General features: G+C 35.0%; 1 protein-coding gene across 1 annotated transcript in view; it reads right to left on the bottom strand.

Moving 5' to 3' along the window:
- Positions 1 to 21,197, bottom strand: part of LOC150090325 (uncharacterized) — a 97,772-nt gene that overhangs the window by 76,205 nt on the left and 370 nt on the right. The gene's annotated exons all lie outside the window — the stretch shown is intronic.

Genomic DNA, 21,197 nt, shown 5'->3' with positions numbered 1-21,197 from the left:
TACAAAAAAAAATTATGTTAACCACTGTTCAAATTTCCTCATTTTCAGCACACATGAAAAATGAGAAAAACAAGAATTTGCTCAAAGCAGCTTTCTGCTAACTGGTACATAAGTTACAACTTGGCATGAGAATTCTAAAAAAAATGTCACTACAAAACTCAACACACAATCTTTTAACTATCACTATGCATTCAAGAATAACATTCGCTAAACATTTTGATCAAACTGTGTGTTTATATGCATTCAGTGATCACTGAATTACTGAATTATCACTGTGTTCCTCAAACCACTCGTACACAGTGCGTCTTGATGCATTATCTTCTTGGAAGAGCCCATTTCAGTCCAGGAAAAAATGCAACATGCCAGACCTCACCAGTTAAATGTTGGTCCATATGCACCAGGGAACCCAACCCTAGTTCTTGCCAGCAAAACATGCCCCATATTAAGCAACCATCACTACTTGCCTGGATAGTGGGCATCATGTACAATGGATTCATGGGCTTGTATTGCGTGTACCACACATGAAGGCATCCGTCGGCATGTTGCACCAGGTATTTGGACTCATCCGGCAAGCATGCTCGTTTCCAGTCCTCTAGTGTCTAACCAGTGTGATGTTGACACCATAGCACTCGCCATCAACAATGATCAGTGGTGAGGAGAGCGTGTCTCTTGAGTCATCTGTTGTGGAACCTATATGCCTGAGTGTGCAATGCATCGTCATTTGGCATACTGGTCTGCATTTCTCCAAACTGCATCATGATATCAATTGTGCACAGTGACCCGCCATTGAGCCGATATAATGCACTGCACCTTCTACTGACCACGAACATCCACCTTGTGCAATCCTTTATAATCATGTCAGTGGGAGGTGATTTTAACTGTTGAACACCATTTTACTTTGTACACCTTAACCACAATGGGCCATGAGCAACCGACAAAATGTGCATTTCCAATACATAAGCATCCAATGCATGAGCTCCCACAATCACATCCTTTTCAAACTTTGTGATATCTTTACTATGTCCATTAACTGCTACTTTATCACCCTGACTTGCATGACTAGATGCAAGTCAGAATGACACTAGCATATGAAGCTGTTTGGCTTTTAATACTGCAAACTATGCAGCATAGTCCATTATATATGGGTTGGTCACAATTCAGTGAACTGATCTTTAATTTATTTAAAAAAATTGAGTCATCTTACATAACTATTAATAAATGGTATACAGCAGGGGTGGGCAACAGCCAGCCCGCGGGCCAGATCCGGTCTGCGACGATGTTGAATCCGGCTCCCTCGGTAAATGCATAAATATATAAAATCCATACCTGACTACACTCGCCGTAAACGTTCGGCTTAATTCGGTTCAATCGGGAATCACGGCCAGTACAACAGTAACCAAGTGATTCTACGCAGCGTCAAAGAGTTATTTCCTAATTATTATTGTAGCATCGATCGAACGAAGTTCCTTTGGGTTTGACTTCTTATTGAAAAAAATAATATTGGTGCGAGATATTTTATGTTTTATGCCTTTTCTAATTATTACAATTTTTAATTTAATATAATTTATAGCCCATAAAATGAGCCAATTAAAAAAAAAGAAAAATTGATGCCGAATGCCGCATTTTCAATGATAACTGGACATTCAGATATTTTTTTTAAAAATACATTAATAATTTGATAATTCAAGTAATATAACATTTTTTAGGTTCTGATTTTTTTTATTAAATCATTCAATCTATTCCGGCCCGCATCATGATGCGAAATTTTCATTCGGCCTGCTGACGAAAAAAGTTGCCCACCCCTGGTATACAGGGTGATTCGAAATTCACACAACCCAAAATGAAAGGACTAATTTTTCTCATACTAATATACATGTCACACTCACCATTTGTTCATGATGAAGCCACCATGATAAAGCAGGTCAAAACAGTTTATAATCAAACAACACTTTGTTTAAAATTGAATATCAAAAACAAAATTTGAGAAAAACATTCCAATTCACCAGTATCAAATAAATCAACAATTTCAATTACTAAACTTAATATCATTTTAGTTATTATAATTACCCGACTGCATTTGATGGTATTTAATGGTAAAGAATTAATGAATTTTAATTATTGATATTTGAGATGAATTTTGAATTATCCTGTAGTACAGCCCATCAGCAACTACAAGTAAGAGGAGGAAAACATGAAGGTAGAAAAATATTATAAGAGTACTGAGAATACTAAAAGAATGGCGTTAAACTGGCAATTATTATTGACATTTCATTTTCACTGAAAAAATAAGTAGCAAGAATTACCAAATGTTCAGGAGTTGACCACACAGATTTAAATTTGTACCTTTCATTGATGTATATGTAGACAACCAGAAGTGTATAAGTGTGTGGCTGTCAAAATGTAAATCATGAGACCTATAAGAAACTTTTATTACATATGAATAAAGCATTTAGTCCCCTCAATGGGTGTACATTTATACGTTGAAAGTTCACTCAAATGGCATTCAGTTCTATAAAAACTGAAATTTGAAAATTACATTTTCACAATACAGAGATGAAGAAAACAGCCAAAGAAAATCAGGAGAAAACTTAGGATGCAAAATTATTGGCTTCACGGAGGCAGATGTGATATTTAACATATACAACCAACTACATCAATTGTCTCTGATATATATCTATACTTAATACCCTTTTTTATTTTAATTACCTTATTCAGAGTGTAATACAAGATGAAAAAGAAAATAAGTCTGTTATCCACAGACAAGAACAATCAAATTTGTGATACCTACATACTGATATATAATAGATACAATGTTCTAGTTACCCAGGGAGGCCCAAAAAATAAATACTGAAAGTAACAACTGTTATCTGATGCAGGAATAGAAAAAAATCCTAATTTTCATTGTGCTCCCAAATACTACATTTAGTGAGTAATTACACAAGAATAATTGACATTAAATTCTGTTAAGGTTAGTATTTTTTACTTACAAGTGTATCATAATTTTTTTTTGAACTTGACATAGCTTAATAGTGAATGCTGGATTTGGTGAGAATTTGATTATAAAAGAATGATAAACAGTATGGAAAATTTGGAGATTTCACAAAGCCTATAGAACCATTCAAAGAATAGTTTCAATAAATGCTTTGTGCATCCACTCCGCGAATCTATTTCTCCTTTTCAAATCTTATTAAACCATACTGTGGCAGCAAAACATGCCATTTGACACAGGGCTTCCAATCATAAAAGTGTCAACAAAAGATTATACAACTCAAACTATTACATAACAATGGAAAGTGCATTAATATTGGTTCTGATATGATCCAACTGATTTACCATGTTATTCAAAATACTGGTTGTGGCTTCTTCCCCAAATTTCAGTAGGTTCTCACGCCACTTTTCTTAACACATATATATTCAGCCAAGAGAGGTCACACTTAAAAAACAGAAAGTTGGAAAATGACAAGTTAACAGCTGTTTTAAAATGTGGCTCATAACAAACACAATTTGGAGAAATGTGAAAAAAAAAAAAAAAAAATGTATTGCAATTCAGGATTATGTGGAAGATAATTTACATAATCAATTCCAGAACTTCAATAACTTTTAGTAATTCGACATTCAGCAAGTGTGAAAATCACACATTCAAATATTTTTATACTTAATAAGTATATATGATGGCATAACATATATACTGAAAATTCTAAGTTATCTATAATATATTACAGATAATGTAAGAAACAGTGAAAATTTCCTAGATCATTAAAATGAAATAATACATATTAAAATATATAAATAAAACATTTTCATCCCAAGAATAAGCAACGTATTTTAGTATTCTCCTCACACCCAATATTAAAAATATTTAAACCCAAGTTGGCCATTTTCAGCGATACACTTTTTTCATTTATTAATCTTATAAATACACTATTTTTCAAATTAAATTAAATTACTTTTCCTGACCTATTTTGATAAAGATTTAACTATGGCTTAACCATAAAAGGAGACAATATCAGCTGAGATGTGCTGTAACTGATTATGCAAATTATACCTGAATGTGAAATATTTATCTTCAAGCAGTCATTTTCCCAACATCCCTGAACAATGTTACTCAATTATATCCTAAATATATCAGCATGTTTTGTTACGGAGTACCTGAAAATTTGCGTAATAAAATTAGCAAAAGTCCTAAACAGAAACAAGTCAGTCATCCGCTGTCAGTGCATTGTCTACACTTTCAGGCATTTCATGTGCATTGTTCATTAAAAAGTTTTGTGAGCGGAATATATATATATATTATATATGTATATATATATATATATATATATATATGAGGTCAACTTGTAATTAATCAAAATTTTAAAATCTAGCAAATTAGAATGAACATGAATGATTTCAAAATGACCAGGGCATTTATCTCCTTGTGTCTTCTGTATGTGTGAGTGTGTGTATGTATTTACCTCAAATGATGAACTGTTGAAACTACACTGATGTTACAGCAATTCCAGGTAATAATGCTTTAATTCTCAGAATAACACATGGCATATTTCCTAGCCATTTTGAAATATTTTGGTATTTCATATATATGTATTTAATTAAATTACTCTGGTACTTATAAACTGGTAGCAAAGACTTCTGATGTGGTGTAATAAAGCAATACAAAATGCCATAATGTTCTAAACAGAAGTTGACTTGAAAAGTGTAATTGTGCCTTGAACTGAATGCCACATCTAACTTGCATTTTAGACTATTTTTTTTTTTTTTTATTGCTGATGTACTCAGCACATAGCAACTCGTAATCACCATTCACTATCCAAAGATTTTCCAGTATTAACAAAATGTCTGGTCTGAACTGCAATGGGTAAAAGAGTGCTAAAGAATTAAAAACTAATCTTAAACTCTGGCCTTTTGATTTTTATTATAGTTGGAAAATTTGAATTAAGCAGTACAAAGATCCAACCACATAATGGTAGATTAGATTATATAGATCTCAATCCTGGAGACAGCAATACTCTGTTCTCCATGTCACTGTTAGCATGGTAAGTCTGTAGAGGATATATTATATTTTATCTGACCTCTATGCCACTTTACCTTTTCAATCAAATTTAATGGGATCTTTTTAAATAATTCCAACTAAATATCCAGAATATTACCTGTAAACAGAACTACATGTGGTCTAATCATCTTATGATTAATCATGTTAAATGTTTTATATGTATGCAGAGGTTGCTGCTAACTGCAACAAGTCACACATATGAGGTACTAATGCTGCCTACACCCATATATATATTAACTAGCAAAAGCTGACATTCACTTAGGAGAGCACAAAATCCTGCAAGAGCAATGCAGAACTGCAGCCTGGAAAAATGCAAGCAAACTATATTGAAAAAAAAAAAAAAAAAAAAAACCCAAAAGCAACACCCACTAAAGGATGGATAATAACAAAGAAAAAAAAATTGGGGGAACCAGAGTAACCCTCCTTTGGAAGGCATCAGCTACTATAAATTCCCAACCAGTAATATTTCAGCATATAGTATTAAAGTGTTAATTTGATTAATCATTATATGTTTGGTTTATGCAATTCATTAGGATATTAAGTTTTACGTTTTCAAAAGGAATATGCGTACTGTTGTCACTGACAACAAAAGAAACTTTCCAAGAACTGTTGATCAGTGTTTAATAATAAAACTGTGTTCATCGACTGTCAGTCAACTCAAATTGTCTGGATATCCAAAACAAAAAAAAAGTATTTATTATTGTCATTACTGTATTTACACAGTAATGACATACTGTATAAATTGACCATTGCCTTATACAATGCAATAATCACCTCTTATCCCTGCTAGCAAAACTCCTGCATATCATTGAAAAAACTCCATTAGTTGTCCTGGCAGCCTGTCTGCACTGCTCAGAGAACTTCACATCTGACTGCAGATATGAAGTTCTCTGAGCCCCACCAGGGTCTTTTTCATTTGTCACTACTACGAGTGTAGCACCACAGATGGTATGTTACTGCTATCCATATGCAGTATTCTTAGCCCATCTGCCTGACTTTTCTAAATCCTGTTGCAGTAGCATAGCATCATTATCCACCTTGCCAATCTTTGTATCATTTGCAAACTTGGACATTATGCCTGATATGCCTTCATGAATATTAATGATAAATATAGAAGACAATATTTGCCCAACACAACTCTGGAGGAATCCAATAATAACCTAAGTCCACAAAGAGCAATGTCCATTGATTACCACTGTCTTCTGCCACTCAACCATTCATTTATCCATAGTAGCAACTTGCTCTTAATGCCATACTAATTTGTAGCAGTCTTTTTTTATGTGCAACGGTATCAAAAGCTTTCCTGAAATCCAAGTACAGCTAGCCCTCATTTTGCACTGGTCCGATTTGCGCCAATCACTAATCACGCCATTTTTATTTTTACTTTTTTTTTGCAAATTTTTTATAAATTGAAAGATTGTCTGAAAATCATCAGACGAGATTTATCAGCATCATACTGTGCTACGTATCACGTACTGTTCACGTGATTTAGGACAATCCAAGCCAATCAGCAATTAGCACATCCGAATCAGACAAGAAAGATTTCTGCCTTCAAAGTAACTACTCGTGAATGCGGTTAGTAAAGGTCAATGCGGAGAGGAATTCAGTTGGTCGTTTACACTATTTACACATGTTGGAAATTTATTATGCTAACATTTTTTTATTAATTGTGCTACTAATAAATTAAATAATAATTGTGATATCCATGTGCAGTTTTTGCCAACTATTTTAATTTAATAGAATAAAGAGATGCCATGTCTGATAAAAGAAGTTCACTGAATCCAAGTGCAATATTCAGAGGATGGAATCTGGTGATAGCCACCCTGTGTGAAGGGCTATGAATATGCCTCCATCGACTATTACTATAACTATGAAGAATGCTAATAAAATAAAACAATCGATGCAAAGGAGTAGGTAAAATGTTATGTTTGGTGCCTGGAGCCTAACCCTGTGATTTCCGACTGACTCCATTATATAAAGGGTTCCATTTGCTCCTGTCTCCTCAGGAACCTAACCCCGACGTAAATCGAGGGCTACCTGTATATGATATCAAAATTATTTTTTGCGTTCAGTTCCTTTGTGACCACATCGTGGTATCCAATCAAATTGGTTAAATTTCCCCTTAACAAACCCATGCTGTGTTTGAACTATGACTGCAGCCTTGTCTAGCACTACTTCTTTAACCAGTGACTCCATTATTTTCCCTTGAACAGAAGTTAAACTAACAGGTCTGTAATTATTTGTGTCACCCTTTGTGAATTAAAGATACATTTGCGCATCTCCAGTCTGTGGAGATCACCTATGAATTCAAGGCTGGTCTCATAATTATGGCTAAGGGTTTGTTTATTTCCATCTCTACCTCCCTGAATATAATTTTATAGATTCCATCCACCACAGGTGTCTTTCTAATGTTAATTTCAGCAATTTCTCTTCCACTTTCTTCTGAGTTATTACAAAATCACTTAGCTCCCTGTTAAGAGTTTGATAAACTTCCGGCATTCCCTTTACTAAAGAATTCCTCATGTGTGAATGTAAATGCAAAATACTCATTCAGTTTGTCAACAACCTGAGCAGGAACAACAGTCAAACCATCGATATTAACTGGACTAATTCAATTCATCTACTTTGTTCTAGTGTTTACACAAGTAAGGAAGTCTTTGCTGTTTTTCTTTGCATCCTTCACCAAAGATTTCTCATAATCTGCCTTCACTTGCTTGACCTTTGTGACTTGATTACAGATTAGTTTGTATCTACATTAGCTTCTGTTTCGTCCAATAATTTATATGCATTCCACGCATTTTTCTTCTCTGCCACAAGTTTCATCGGTTCACCTGACATCCATTAGGCCTTTACCTTGAAGAGTGTGTTAATTTGTATAAAAAGCCTGGTACTTTCTATAATTCCTTGAACACTTCCAATTTAGAATTTGCTGTTGGTAACATCATGAGTTGGTCTCACTGTATAGAATTTAAAAACTGTCTGAAACCACTGTAGTTATCTTTACAAAAGCAAAACCCCTCACTTTAACCTTGATGGTTAGTTACATCTTTAAGTAAATCCCAAATCAATACACTGTGATCATTGATCAACGTATGAAAGCAGTGAACAGATAGGAAACAGGCTATCCAATTGTGAGACAGACTATGAGAAGGCTATTATGCCAAACAAAACTGTTTGACAACCCGAGCACCTCCACACTTTTCTATGGAATTTGTTCAGGTAACTAAAATAAGCCAAGGTACCACAGTAGACTGGTACTGAGAGATCTATATCGGCAATCGTTAATCAGATGGAAGGTTTTAAGATTACCGAGAGTAATTCGCTTTCCAGTCTTTTTAAAACTTGATGCATATGAGCAAATTTCAATGAAGGAAAGGAAAAACCAATTAAATAAAGTGTCAAGAGGAGCTAGAGTAGGGGTACCAGAAGAAACAATACAATTGGTCTAATTTTTTCTAACGGTGCCACTTTATTTATAAGCTACACTAATATTAGATTACAGTGCAGACATTTTTAAGTGGCACTTCCCCCCTCCCCAATTTTATTAAAAGTATTTAAAGAAAACAATTATAAAAAAAATAACCCTCTACCGATTCAGTTAGGTTCATTCTGTTTCAGACGCGAATTTAAAAAACACAATAGCCACATAAGTAAAAGTATAGTCATCTGCAAGAGATAACTATGCTTTGTTTTAGAAATGTTCTTATGCTGTACATTTCTAAAACAGCCTGTACAGCAGTCACATGTTTATGTTTTGCTTGTATGCTACATAATCTCACATGTTGTACTGACTGTTTCCGAGTGTGTCCAGTTCTTCATTTTTAAAATTTTGTCACCCTATGCTTAGAGTTAAACTAAGTTGGATTTATTAATAACTTCTTTGTTTATTTACAACTGTCATAATCTTTAGTAAAGGCAGTAAGATTAAATTGGATATTCTGAAAAAAATCCAATGTAATATGTTTTATTCTAATCCTTATGAGCCATTTGGGCTATTAACAAAACTTTGCAGGTCTTTATGTCTTTCAGCTGCCACCACAAGAATGTCTTGTTGTTTCTCTTTTGAAATAAAACTTGGCTGGTGGGCAAATATTTCTGCTAGCATAACACACATCATTTATTTTAGATACATCTTAACTCCAGCAGCATGAAATACTAATACACAGCTCACAAATATTCACTGACAACAAAATAAAAATACAGACATACTAAATGTGTGCTGTAAGCATCCCAGCCACTTAACAGTCCTACCAGCCTTGTCATATCAAAATGACTAAGAGGTTATATTATCCAGTGAGGGGTACAGCAGGTTATTGTTATTTGGTTTTTTTTAGGAGCATTAGCAACTAAGGCCATATTGCTCCGGGAATATGCGGTGGTCATTCCCTGACCTTTCCGCATCCTCCGTATTTGGTGGTGATGGGCTTGAACCCTGGTCTAATCAAGAAGCGTGTGCTACGCACCTGCTGCTCCTTCCCACCTGGCTATGGAAGCGCCAGGGGGGTACAGCAGGAAAGCAAGCAAGATGCCAATAGCTTTTGTAGTTACATAGTAAAGTTTAGACCAAACTTCTGTGGAACAACTAAGAATAATGCAGAATTTAAGCTAAATGATTCTGGAATTTTTCTAAAAAAGTAGGTACTGTGGAATTGCTCTTGTGTCTTTTCTCAGGTGTCTAAACTACAGCTCCATTCTAGTACCACTAAAGGTGGAGGGCAAATACATAAACCAAATGTTAATTTGCATTCCTGGCTCTGTTATTTGGGATGTTTATTTCTTGCAACACACTTTTAATTCTACTCCAGCTCCAATTAATAAAATAAACCTGTTCTGCAAAAACCTTGTAACAATTATCATTCAGGTTTTATAAACTGGAAACATAACATGATAGGTAAAAAAATGACATAATTTGGTGATGCACCTAACTTGAAAGGAGAAGTCACTTTTTTTTTTTTTTTTTTTTTTTTTAAATTTAGGCCTGACATAGTTGAATGGTTAGTGAAGTAGCACACATGGTTGAATACATGTGTGCTACTTCACTAAGTATGATTGTATTCTCAAAATTAGTTGTAAACCCCCTCTGATTTATATGGTTGTCCTGAGTATAAACGTAACATTTTTAACCCCTGGCCATGGGGGATGGTATTAGTTATCAGCAAAGGTCACCTATGAGGTTTAAAATCATTAGCCTGTTCTGAAGTAAGGAATCATTAAAATTGGCACTAAACTAATTTAGTTCAAGTTTGAAATAATATTCTGAATATTATTTGAAATAAACTACTATTTCAAGATACAGTTCACACGGTGAAAATTTACAATTAAAAAATCTGAGACAAAAAAAGTATGTGATATAAAGCCAGGATAGAACATAAAACAACAGCTGTATATTTATCATATTCAAACAAAAATATTGAAATATTTTTGTCATTTAACTGTGCAGATTAAAGTCACTTCTGCTCTGAACATTATAGCATTTTATCTTCTGAAAGAGAAACATGAAGCCATATTCTGTTTAAAGCCAAGGAAATAATGAAAATTGACTAAAATTGATTTAAAATTCAAATAAATTCTGAGGAAATGTGTAAAATGTAATCACTAGAAAACACATAGATCATAAATTAGTGATGGTTTGTGTGGGGGAGTATCATAATACTTGTGTTATTACACACATGAACTAAGAGTATAATAATGCAATTTCTGTTATTACCAAAATGGAAATACCAAAATTCTAACACCAAACTTCTGTTGTACATTATATATATAAATATATAGATAAATGCATAGATACATACATACACACATATATATATATATATATCTATGTAAGCAGCAATTACTATGAATATGTTTATCTGAAATGCCCTTGTGAAAGACAGCCATGTATACACATTGTTACTTCTGGAACTATTTGGGGTTTTCGTATGAAGCAGCTAGTTAAATGACAGTAAAAAAAAAAAAAAGCTCCTGACATTCTTTCTTTAAACAAAGTTCATAAAAAAGCATGTTAACCATTTATTCCCCAATGAAGCATATGTTAATATAACTGATATTCAGTAGTGATGTATTCAATGGGTTATATCAACTGTATTTGTATTAGGTTATAATATAGCAAATTAGGCGATGTCAAATGCAAATTCATAAATATAAAATACTGAAAAATGGCCATGATGAAAGGAATAAAATAGTATTGAACATTCAAGTAAAGTGCAATCCAAATCTCTGTTAGTACTGTTGCACCAAGTTAAATTTATAAACAACAGTATATTTTGATGCAGTCTGTGGAATTCTAAAATTTCAGTCAGTAGAGAAAAATACCAAGTGTGCTGTATAAGCAAATTCTCATTTTTAACAAGATCCCTAGTCACAAGTTAATCGTGATTTATTTAATATATCTATTTGCTATGTATTAGCAATACAAACCATAAAAACACCCAGGTGGTACATTTTATTCTATCCAATATACACCGGCCAGATGTGGACTCTGAAAGGACTGAAGTATGGCAAGAGTATAATGTCACACACATACTTGATTATTAAAAATAAGGCAGTTTATTAATGCGTGTTCTGTCATAAAATATTCCATTTTGATTCCTGAACAAGATGCAAGCAAAATCCATTGATTAGGAATCAGCCAAAGCTGAAATTTTCTATTATCAAGTTTGCTTACCATAAATACAGGGAAATTCCATAATTGCTGAATTAATTTGCACCTCTAGAAAAGTTATGCTTTTACAGAATGAGTTATTTATATCTAAGTGCAGATGACAACTAGTGGAGTTTAAATTCTCATTCTCCCTTTTTTTTGTAGTTCTATAAAATGGACTCTGCTTGTGGCTACAGTGACCTAGGTTGTACCTAGTTAATCTTAGCATGCATGGAAAAAAGTTCATATGGCATCCCACACAACTCAAAATTTATTCCATTTATTTCATATTTGTTACCCTAGCAGAAAATGTGCATGGTACATGTGTCCCAAACAGGCATGCCTTGACATAGTCCTGACTAATCTTGGCAGAGAGTAGTCTCCTAACAGGTTGCAGAAACACTGAACTAATGATAAATATGTATTAAAAAAAAAAAAAAAATAGGTGAAACTGAAGAGTACACTATTTGGTGCCTTAATAACAATATGGCATAAATCTTTTTAGCTTATGAAAAATTACATACACGCCTGGACAAATCTCATTCAGATCTAGCCACCACCTCTAAAACTTAAGCACTAGGATTTGAATAAAATATAATGATCATATGCTAATGAATAAAAATTCTGATCTGATGCAGACTATACAGACAGACAGACAGAGTGGACCCATAATATTTACCCCCCCCCCCAGTGCTGGTGTATGAATATTATTTCCACTTTGAACTAGTGAAAAAAATAGCCAAAGAAATATGCAGTTACTACCTTTTACAAAGGCTCATCTTCCATAAAACAGATAGTCCATCGGGCAAAACAGTAACCCTAATAATCCCATGGATCTGATTTATAAAATCAACAGAAACTGCAGAGGGATCTATGCTGGAGAATTGTAAAGGTTTCTGTATAAGAAATTGAACAAACATAAAAAGGATGTCCAATATGGGAGGCCAGACAAATCTGATACAGTTTTCTACATGCCTTCCAGTGCAGTGATCGATAGAAATTTTATAAAATAATATACCAATAATACAATAGGGGGAAATTCAAGGAGGCACTTTGCATAAATCTCTTTGAAACTAACTTCATAAACAGGAAGCAGGGAATGGAGTTTGACCAACAATATTTTTAAGTACAAAGTAAAAGTGCTTAAAAAGAATCCATACCAATACAATTTCTGCCTTCAACACAAATCTCAACCTACCAGAGAAACATATGCCAAATGGTCAAGGGGTTTTGGGAGCGAGGCTTTATCAACCAAAATAGTAATAGTAATATTTCCTTAGGCTTTAACTTTCACAGGCAGAATAGTCTTTGGGCTTGAGTGTTTAATACTTGACTATCGCCTGTTGCCCATCAGTTGACTGTTACCATTCAGCCTCAGGTACTGACAAATGTATAAAACCTTAACAGCACCTCACATTCAAATAGAGCAGTGTTAGACGAGTCAGGGTGAGGAGCTGTTAATAGGTATGTTGTTTTATGTATATTTAATATATAAATTTAGGTTTTCATTTATTTATGACTAAGATTGTATATTGTAATTTTATCAATTTTATATATAATTAATCTATAAAAACTTTTCCATTTGGGACTATTATTTCTGAAGTAAAACCTGCAGTATTGTAGAAATGTTAAGAATATATATTAAATTTGCTCTATGTTTCCCTTATTTTAGTCAGGTATGGTCTGATGATGGAATCTGGCAAAGATCCTGAAATGTCACCTTTGTAAGTTTAGGAATCAGATAAAATTAATCCAAAATTATTTCCATCGTTTTACTTTTACTTTGTTTACAGATTAAAATGAAACGCCGACCAGGCTAGCCGACTGGGTAAAGTATCTGCCCGGCAACCCAAAGGTCGCGGGTTCGATTCCCGCCTCGGGCTTGGATCAAAGTACTGCAAAAAAACCTTGGGAGGTGCAATATGGCCACAGAAGCCGATGCGCCAACAACTACCAAATCAAAAAAAAAAAAAAAAATGAAACAGTCTACTATAACATTAACAGAGCACATATGCAACAGCCAGCCAATAAAAACTGGCCATAAAAAAAAAAAAAAAAAAACAGAACAGAATGGATAGCAAGTGAGCCTGATTCTACAAAAATACACAGAGGACACTGCTTACTGTGATCACTTCAGGACACTGATAACAATAACCAATAAAACAACAATGCAGCTTCTCAGCACTGTGTATAAATGCAGAGTGGAAACATAAATAAAAAGTGGACAGAAATAAAACATTAAAATACTTGAACCTGACTGTCCACTAATTCTCCAAGGTCATTGATAAAAATAAACAAATCATTAAAAACAAATAAGAAAATATTAAAATCAAGAATTAGGAAAATTATTTTAAAATTGTCTATTATTTTTGTTTTGATAATGTCGTTAACCCAACAACATTGTATGGCATGCACCAAATAAAATACACATGTACTGTAATAATAATAATAATTAAACAGTTATCAGCGACACAAATATGAATTTTAATATTCCTTCAGTATATTTTTGACCTTTGTCTGCACTCCTAATCCAGTTGGAATACGAGAAGTATGTCTGTAAAAAAATTAGATCTAAGTTTTAGGCATTCTGCATATGCCTATGCACCAGTTCATATAAAAATATGACTTAGGCATTTGCTGAGAATGCAAAGGCCAACATTATTGATGGTCTTGGCATTCATTTTTATAGTAAAAAGGAACTGTGGAGTCATGTTTTGGGGGCACCGCCCCAGATGTGAGAACAATATTCCACGGTAGGGTGGATTTGCGATTTGTAGAGCGAACAGCTGTTTGGAAGAAATGTAATGCTCAGAGCGAAAGAGAAAACCAAGTTTTTTAGATGCAGAGAAACCAATATTTGTAATGTACTTGTGCCAAGATAAATTACTTCTAGAGGGATGCATATCCTTAATATTTTGATGGAAGACCATCTTTTGAATGGAGTGTGTTGGGAATGGTGGGAGGTGTTTTACCAAGATCATTAATACATGAGTTGGAAGAAAAATGGGATTCTAGCAGGTCGGCTTTATCCTTGGCTGAAGTGACAACAGGTACATCTGGTTTTGACAGAGGTGGGAGTAAAGATGGGCAAAAGTTGGGGCCAATAGCTTTAGCAAGAGACCAGAATGATTGGCTACCATTAGGGCAAGAAGCAAGTTTTCTACTCTTAGCCTGTTTAAAATCTAGTTTGGACTGATTAATAACTACTTTACAATTCTTGCAAGATTTGGTGTAGAAAATGAAACTGAAAAATTGGAAACAAGCCAATATGATATGCAATATTTTTCTCTTGAACAGCCTTAGCACATTTATTGGAAAACCAAGGTTTAGTTAAAGGACGAGATTTTAAAGTGGAGTGTGGAATAAAAGATTCCATTCCTACAAGAATAATTTTAATGACACGATCTGTGAAAATGTTGACATCAGAAGTTTTGAAACAGTAATCCGACCAAGGAAAGGAAGAAAAAAAAATCTTGCAGGTCATCCCATTTTGCATTCTTGTAATGCTAAACAACACAAGGTTGGGAATAGCCACAAAGATAAAGACTCCGTTGGAGAAGAGACGATCACAAAGGATTTGAGGTGCATAAAGACTACTCACTTTGACCGTGTATTAGAGGGATTGTTTGTGAGAAAAAGATCAAAGGTGTTGGCTGCATGGTTAGGATTGTCTGGTATTCTAGTAGGTAAAAATGAACAATCTGTGTGAGGTCATTAGTAATTGCAAAAGTCTCAGCATCTCGACCAGCTGAGTGTGTGACTAGAAAACCGAAGCCAGTTGGAGTTCTTTACATTAAAATCACCAAGGAAAATTACCTCACTGTTAGAAAAGTTGGAGTGGAGAAAGTCAAGTTGCAAAGAGAGGAAGTCAAAGAGCTCCAAGTGATTGGTGGATTTGGGAAAACGGTAGAGACAACAGATGAATTTGACACAATGAGGTAGGGAGATTTTAAGCCAGAGAAGATCGAAAAGAGGAGATTCCAAATTACCAATTCTCTGACAGGGAATATCAGAATGGATATATGCAAAAGTACCACCTTTGAGGCGAAAGGAATCATAGAGTGAATAATTTGGGCCACTGAGATGAACAGTGGTTGAGTCAACCAATAACTGAGATTCTGTCAGAAAAAGTACATAGGGTTTGGCAGACTAAGTGGAAAGGGACATCACTGAGGCCACATACCGTATTTCCCCATGTATAAGATGCACCCTTTTTCAAAAAATTTGGGGTCTAAAAACTGAGTGCGTCTTATACAGTGGTGGTAGATTTTTTTACTTGCACTTCCCGCTTTTTCGCGCTTGTTGGCTTTGCGCTCATTGTTTTGCACTTGTTATTGGTATATTAGGTTACATTTTGCCACGTTCTGCCCAGAAATGGCCCAGAAAAGATTTTTGTACAGTCTTGAATTCAAGTTAAAAGTGATCCAGTTTGCAAAAGTGAATAGAAATCGTGCTGCTGAACGTAAGTTTGGTCCTACTCCAACTGAGAAAACAATCCGAGACTGGCTACGGGAAGAAGAAACCCTACTGAAAACGCCACAGCAGAAGAAGGCCATGAGAGGCAAGTCAGCAAAATGGCCTGATTTAGAGTTGTTGTTATTGGGTTTGTAGGAGCATTAGCAACTAAGGCCATATTGCTCCGGGGATATGCGGTGGTCATTCCCCGACCTTTCCGCATCCTCCGTATTTGGTGGCTCACGGGCTCGAACCCCGGTCTAATCAAGAAGTGTGTGCTATGCACTGCTGCTCCTGGCCACCTGGCTACGGAGGCACCTGATTTAGAGAGGGAATCGAAGATATGGATTGAAGAGCAAAGGGCAATTGGAATTGCCGTCTCCACAAAGATGGTTCAGCATGAGGCAAGAAGAACTGCTGATGAAAAAGAAGTTAATGATTTCAAAGGAGGACACAATTGGTGCTTCAGATTCATGAAAGGGAATGGACTAGGCATGCGTACATGCACCAGACTTGTCCAAAAGATGTCTGAAAGCTATGAGCAGAAGGTCCTTGAATTTCATTGTTTTGTTATTCAATGTCAGAAGAAATCAGTTTGAGTTGGGACAGATTTCAAATATGGACAAAGTCCCCCTTCAATTTGATGTCCCAAGTAACAGAACTGTTGATAAGAAGGGGGTGAAAACTGTAACTGTGAAGACAAGTGGACATGAAAAGAGCCATTATACAGTTGTCCTAACTTGTTGTGCCGACGGAACCAAGCTGCCTCCTATGCTGATTTTCAAACGCAAAATAATGCCAAAAGAAGACATTCCTCTAGGAGTGATTATCCACATTCATGACAAGGGTTGGATGGATCAGGATGGGATGAAGATCTGGTTTGAGAAAGTTTGGAGCAGGAGACCACGTGGGTTCTTACATAAACCTGCTCTATTGGTGCTTGATCAGTTCAGGGCACACATAACAAAAAACACAAAGAAGATTGCTGCAGAGCAAAAAACAAAACTTGCCGTCATACCTAGAGGCTTGACATCCCAGCTCCAACCACTTGATGTCAGCATTAACAAACCCTTCAAAGCTGCCATGAGAGACGAATGGAACCAATGGATGAAGTCTTCTGGGGACAATTTGACACCAGCAGGAAGAAACCAACTATATGAGAAGTTTGAGAATATATGAAGACAGTGATTCATCGTCAGACATAGATGAAGACAAGCTAATGGATGGGAGTTTTGACAGCGATGAGGAGTTGTATGAATTTTATGATGAATAAAACTTGAGTTCAATAACTTTATATAATACATTTTTTTTCAAATTTCGGGCCCAAAATTAAGGTGCGTCTTATACATGGGGAAATACGGTATATTTGTGAAATGAACTAGGATGTGCTTGGGAGGTTTAGACCTTTTCGCAGAGAAGTCTACTCTATTAGTTTGACAATTCATGGTGTATTCAATAGTAAGAAAAAGTGGGGGTGGGGGGTACATGCTGTATGAAGTAATGAAATTTTTGGATATGGTGTACAAACGGTAATAATATACCTGGATTCTTGGCATAACATGGCCTTGACAACCCCACCCCCCCATATACACTACTCTGACTCCCTCGGGTCACTATCTGGCAGAGCAGAGGTAGCAAGATTATACACTAGCTAATCCGGTAAGTAAGTTAGTACACTGGACCGAACCAATAGGTTCGGGCTGGTGTACTAACTTATGGCCGGCCTGCAAACACCGTTTTAGAGATGTACCCTCAAAATGTAAAGATTAAATCTCGCCATGATGTCCGTCATAACCTCACAAGTCATCAGTCATACTGCATGAAGAAGAGATGGGGAAGGATTGACTGGAACTTAGCTCTGGGAACTATACATGGGTTCCACCACTTCAAGACTCCAATTAGCAAAGTGGTGGTATTGCACCGGTTGATGAGTCATCTGCCACCTAGTATTTCCTGGTAACAGAGGGTGGCATTTCTCCATGTGGTGTGGGCACCCCACCTCTAGCACTGGTTACATTGGTTCACACCTGGGTGGTCACCCACATTGTGCTTGCGCATGGGGGTTATACCAAGGATTACTAACAGTCCCACCATTGTGAAGGTGCAAGCACAATGATCTGGCTGTCACAGACCATAAGGACTTAGCTGAAATTGGGTCCACTTGACTTGAGCATCATGCGAATATCAGTTCCATCAGCATTTTTGACTCCCATGTAGCAAGCACAGCTTGTCTGGCATCTTAGAGAATGTCTGCAACAACCTCTATACTCGCATCCGCATACAATATTATTAATTCTAAGATCTTGAATATTAATAATATTAATGATATTCAAGATCCTGTTACTAATGCAATAGGATCTTGAAATTCTAAGATCTTGAATATTAATAATATTAATGATATTCAAGATCCTGTTACTAATGGAATAGGATCTTGAAAAGCTGAGCAGATGGGCTGAGAGGGGACAACTTAAGTACTGCATGTGGGTATCAGTAACCACAGAGTAACGTATCAACTGGGTGGTACTACACTCATGGTGGTAGAGAATGAAAAGGCCCTGGGGTAATTGTGCACTCAGATATGAATTTTTCTGAGCAGTGCAGACAGTCTGTAAGAGTAGCTCATGGTGTCGTGTTAATGATATACAGGAATTTTTCTAGCAGGGATAAGGTGATGATCATTCCCTTGTATAAGGCAATTGATTACTGTATACAGGTCTGGAGGCCTCATTTTAGGAAGGATATAGAGATGCTGGAATGAGTACAGAGTAGGGCAAAAAAGATTAGCAAATGGAACAAAGGGTTGCTCTTACCAAGAAAGGCTTAAGTTCTGCAAATTACAGTGTCTGGAGACTAAGCACCTACGAGGTGATCTGCTTCAGGCATATAAGGCGTTGAATGGTTTGAGAAAGCTCAATGCTGATGGGATTATTCCTCTTGCCCAGATTAATTGTTTGAGGGGATACAAATTTAAATTGAGGAAAGACAGTTGTAGAATAGATTTGTGGAAATTTGCCTTTGGCCAGCAGGTGGCTGATTGCTGGAACAAACTTCTATCTGTCGTTGTAGAAGTTGACAGCTTAAAAAATTCAAGGCAGAACTACACATACATCTGGGATGGATGGGTAAAATGGGATGGGGTTTTTTTTTTTTTTTTGGCTGATGCTGTATAAGCTTTCTTGCATCATATGTCTCTGCTAATGCTATTTCATTTTCAGATTTCATGCAATGGAATTCACATGCATTAGAGTGCAAAAATTCAAATGAAGCCTGGGAAAGCAGCAAAGCAAATCTAGCTCTTTAATTCTTAAAAAAATTTAAAACGAAGTGTACAGCAAAAAACTTATGACTTATTATTCCTAAAATTTTATCCATAAACTTTTACTTTAAAACGTTTAAATTTCTGCAATATATGCTTATGAAAATATCTACTAGCTGCTGTGATGATTTTTCTTCCTAGTTAATGTTAATTTATAAAAAAACTATAAATTAATAAATGATAAATTTTAAAAAATGTAAATTATATATTAATTAAAATTAAAAAAATCAAATTAATTAAAATAAAAATATATATAGATTAATTAAAATTATATATTTTTTATATCCATTATACTGTCAAGGTGGCATTAGCACACTCTACACACAATTCACAAAAACAAATACTTTTTCAAATATTGAAGTCTGGTGGTGTCTAGATCTGAAATACACGGGTACACAAACCATGCACATTCCCATTCCCTGGAAGGCACCATCTTCAATAATTGTCTTCTTTTGGGGCGATCTTCTTTAGGCTAGCATCCAAGCACTTTTTGAATATTGCTATACCATTGGTCCAGTTTTAGTTATGTGGAATATAAGAATAACTCTAGCAAGAAGTAAGCAACACCTTTAACATTTTGGCACATCCTGTAAAAGGAACTAGCCTACTACAGCCTTCAGCAAACATGTCTACTGTCATCTGCATACAATTTTGTTTTCTTCCTCCTCTCAAATTAGCTGTCATTATAGAGTATTTTCAACATTTGTGATATCTCTCTTCACAGTATTGACTTTCAACACAAAACAATTTTGTGTTTTAACAAGAAACATGTATTACTTACCTGAATTCATTGTTGTTCTGATCAGGATGTCACTAATATCATGACATAATGCCAGGATCAAAGTTCTGAATGGGTGAAAAGGGTCCACTTGATGCGAATATGTACTTTATGTAATTGGGATTACTAACAGACAAATGGATCACACTTAATAGTGATATAAAATATCAGTATACACATATATATTTATATACATTTGAATGTTATTTATATACCTCTAAGAGTTCGGAGAATGAAAGTGTTGTTTTTCATGAATCACTTACTTGTAAACACTAAAACCAGTTAGTGAGTTAGGTGTAATTGTAAGTTCTGAATGAGTGTTATTAACAATACCAGCTTCACATTGTTTCTACGGTAAACTAATATAGTGTAGGAGCTTAGTTGCATTTGAAAATAAAGAAATGATTGTCTCAAAGACAAAATACTTTATAACCTTGGCTTTCCAGCCTAATAGATCTTATTAGAAATTAAGTCCATTGTGTTTATTTCAGATCTCACATGGTGTAAAAATAAAATTTGTGCACTTGTCTGTTTATTCCACTTCAGCTGAACAGTTTACATTGCAATATTGGATAATTCGTTTGTACTTTGTTTATAAAATAAAAAAAAAGACCTAAAAATTTGGCATTTTGTGAATGATTATGAAATATACAAATTGTCATAGTTAAAGTATTGTGTATGATAGTATGCAATGGAATTTAAAAAAATGTTTAATGAGCATATTTTCACATTTAAGTCTACCAACATATTAAAGCAAAGTCACACAACACTGTAATTTTTTTTTTTTTTTCCATAAAACACAGAATTTTTGGAATGGTTCAATTAGAAGTTATGTATGGAAAGTAATTTTAACTAATTGTGAAAATGAAGTTCAGCAATCACAGGGTACTTTCAAGTAAGTGTTTATGATTTTAATTTGTAATGTATTGGAGTGACAAGTCTTTAGGAATCAGGT

Source organism: Mastigoproctus giganteus, chromosome 2 (assembly GCF_048544385.1).
Source record: "Mastigoproctus giganteus isolate SK-2022 chromosome 2, ASM4854438v1, whole genome shotgun sequence".
In the NCBI taxonomy this organism is placed as follows: Eukaryota; Metazoa; Arthropoda; class Arachnida; order Uropygi; family Thelyphonidae; genus Mastigoproctus; species Mastigoproctus giganteus.
The sequence above is the reverse complement of the archived record's forward strand: the minus strand, read 5'-3'. Positions and strand labels throughout refer to the sequence as shown.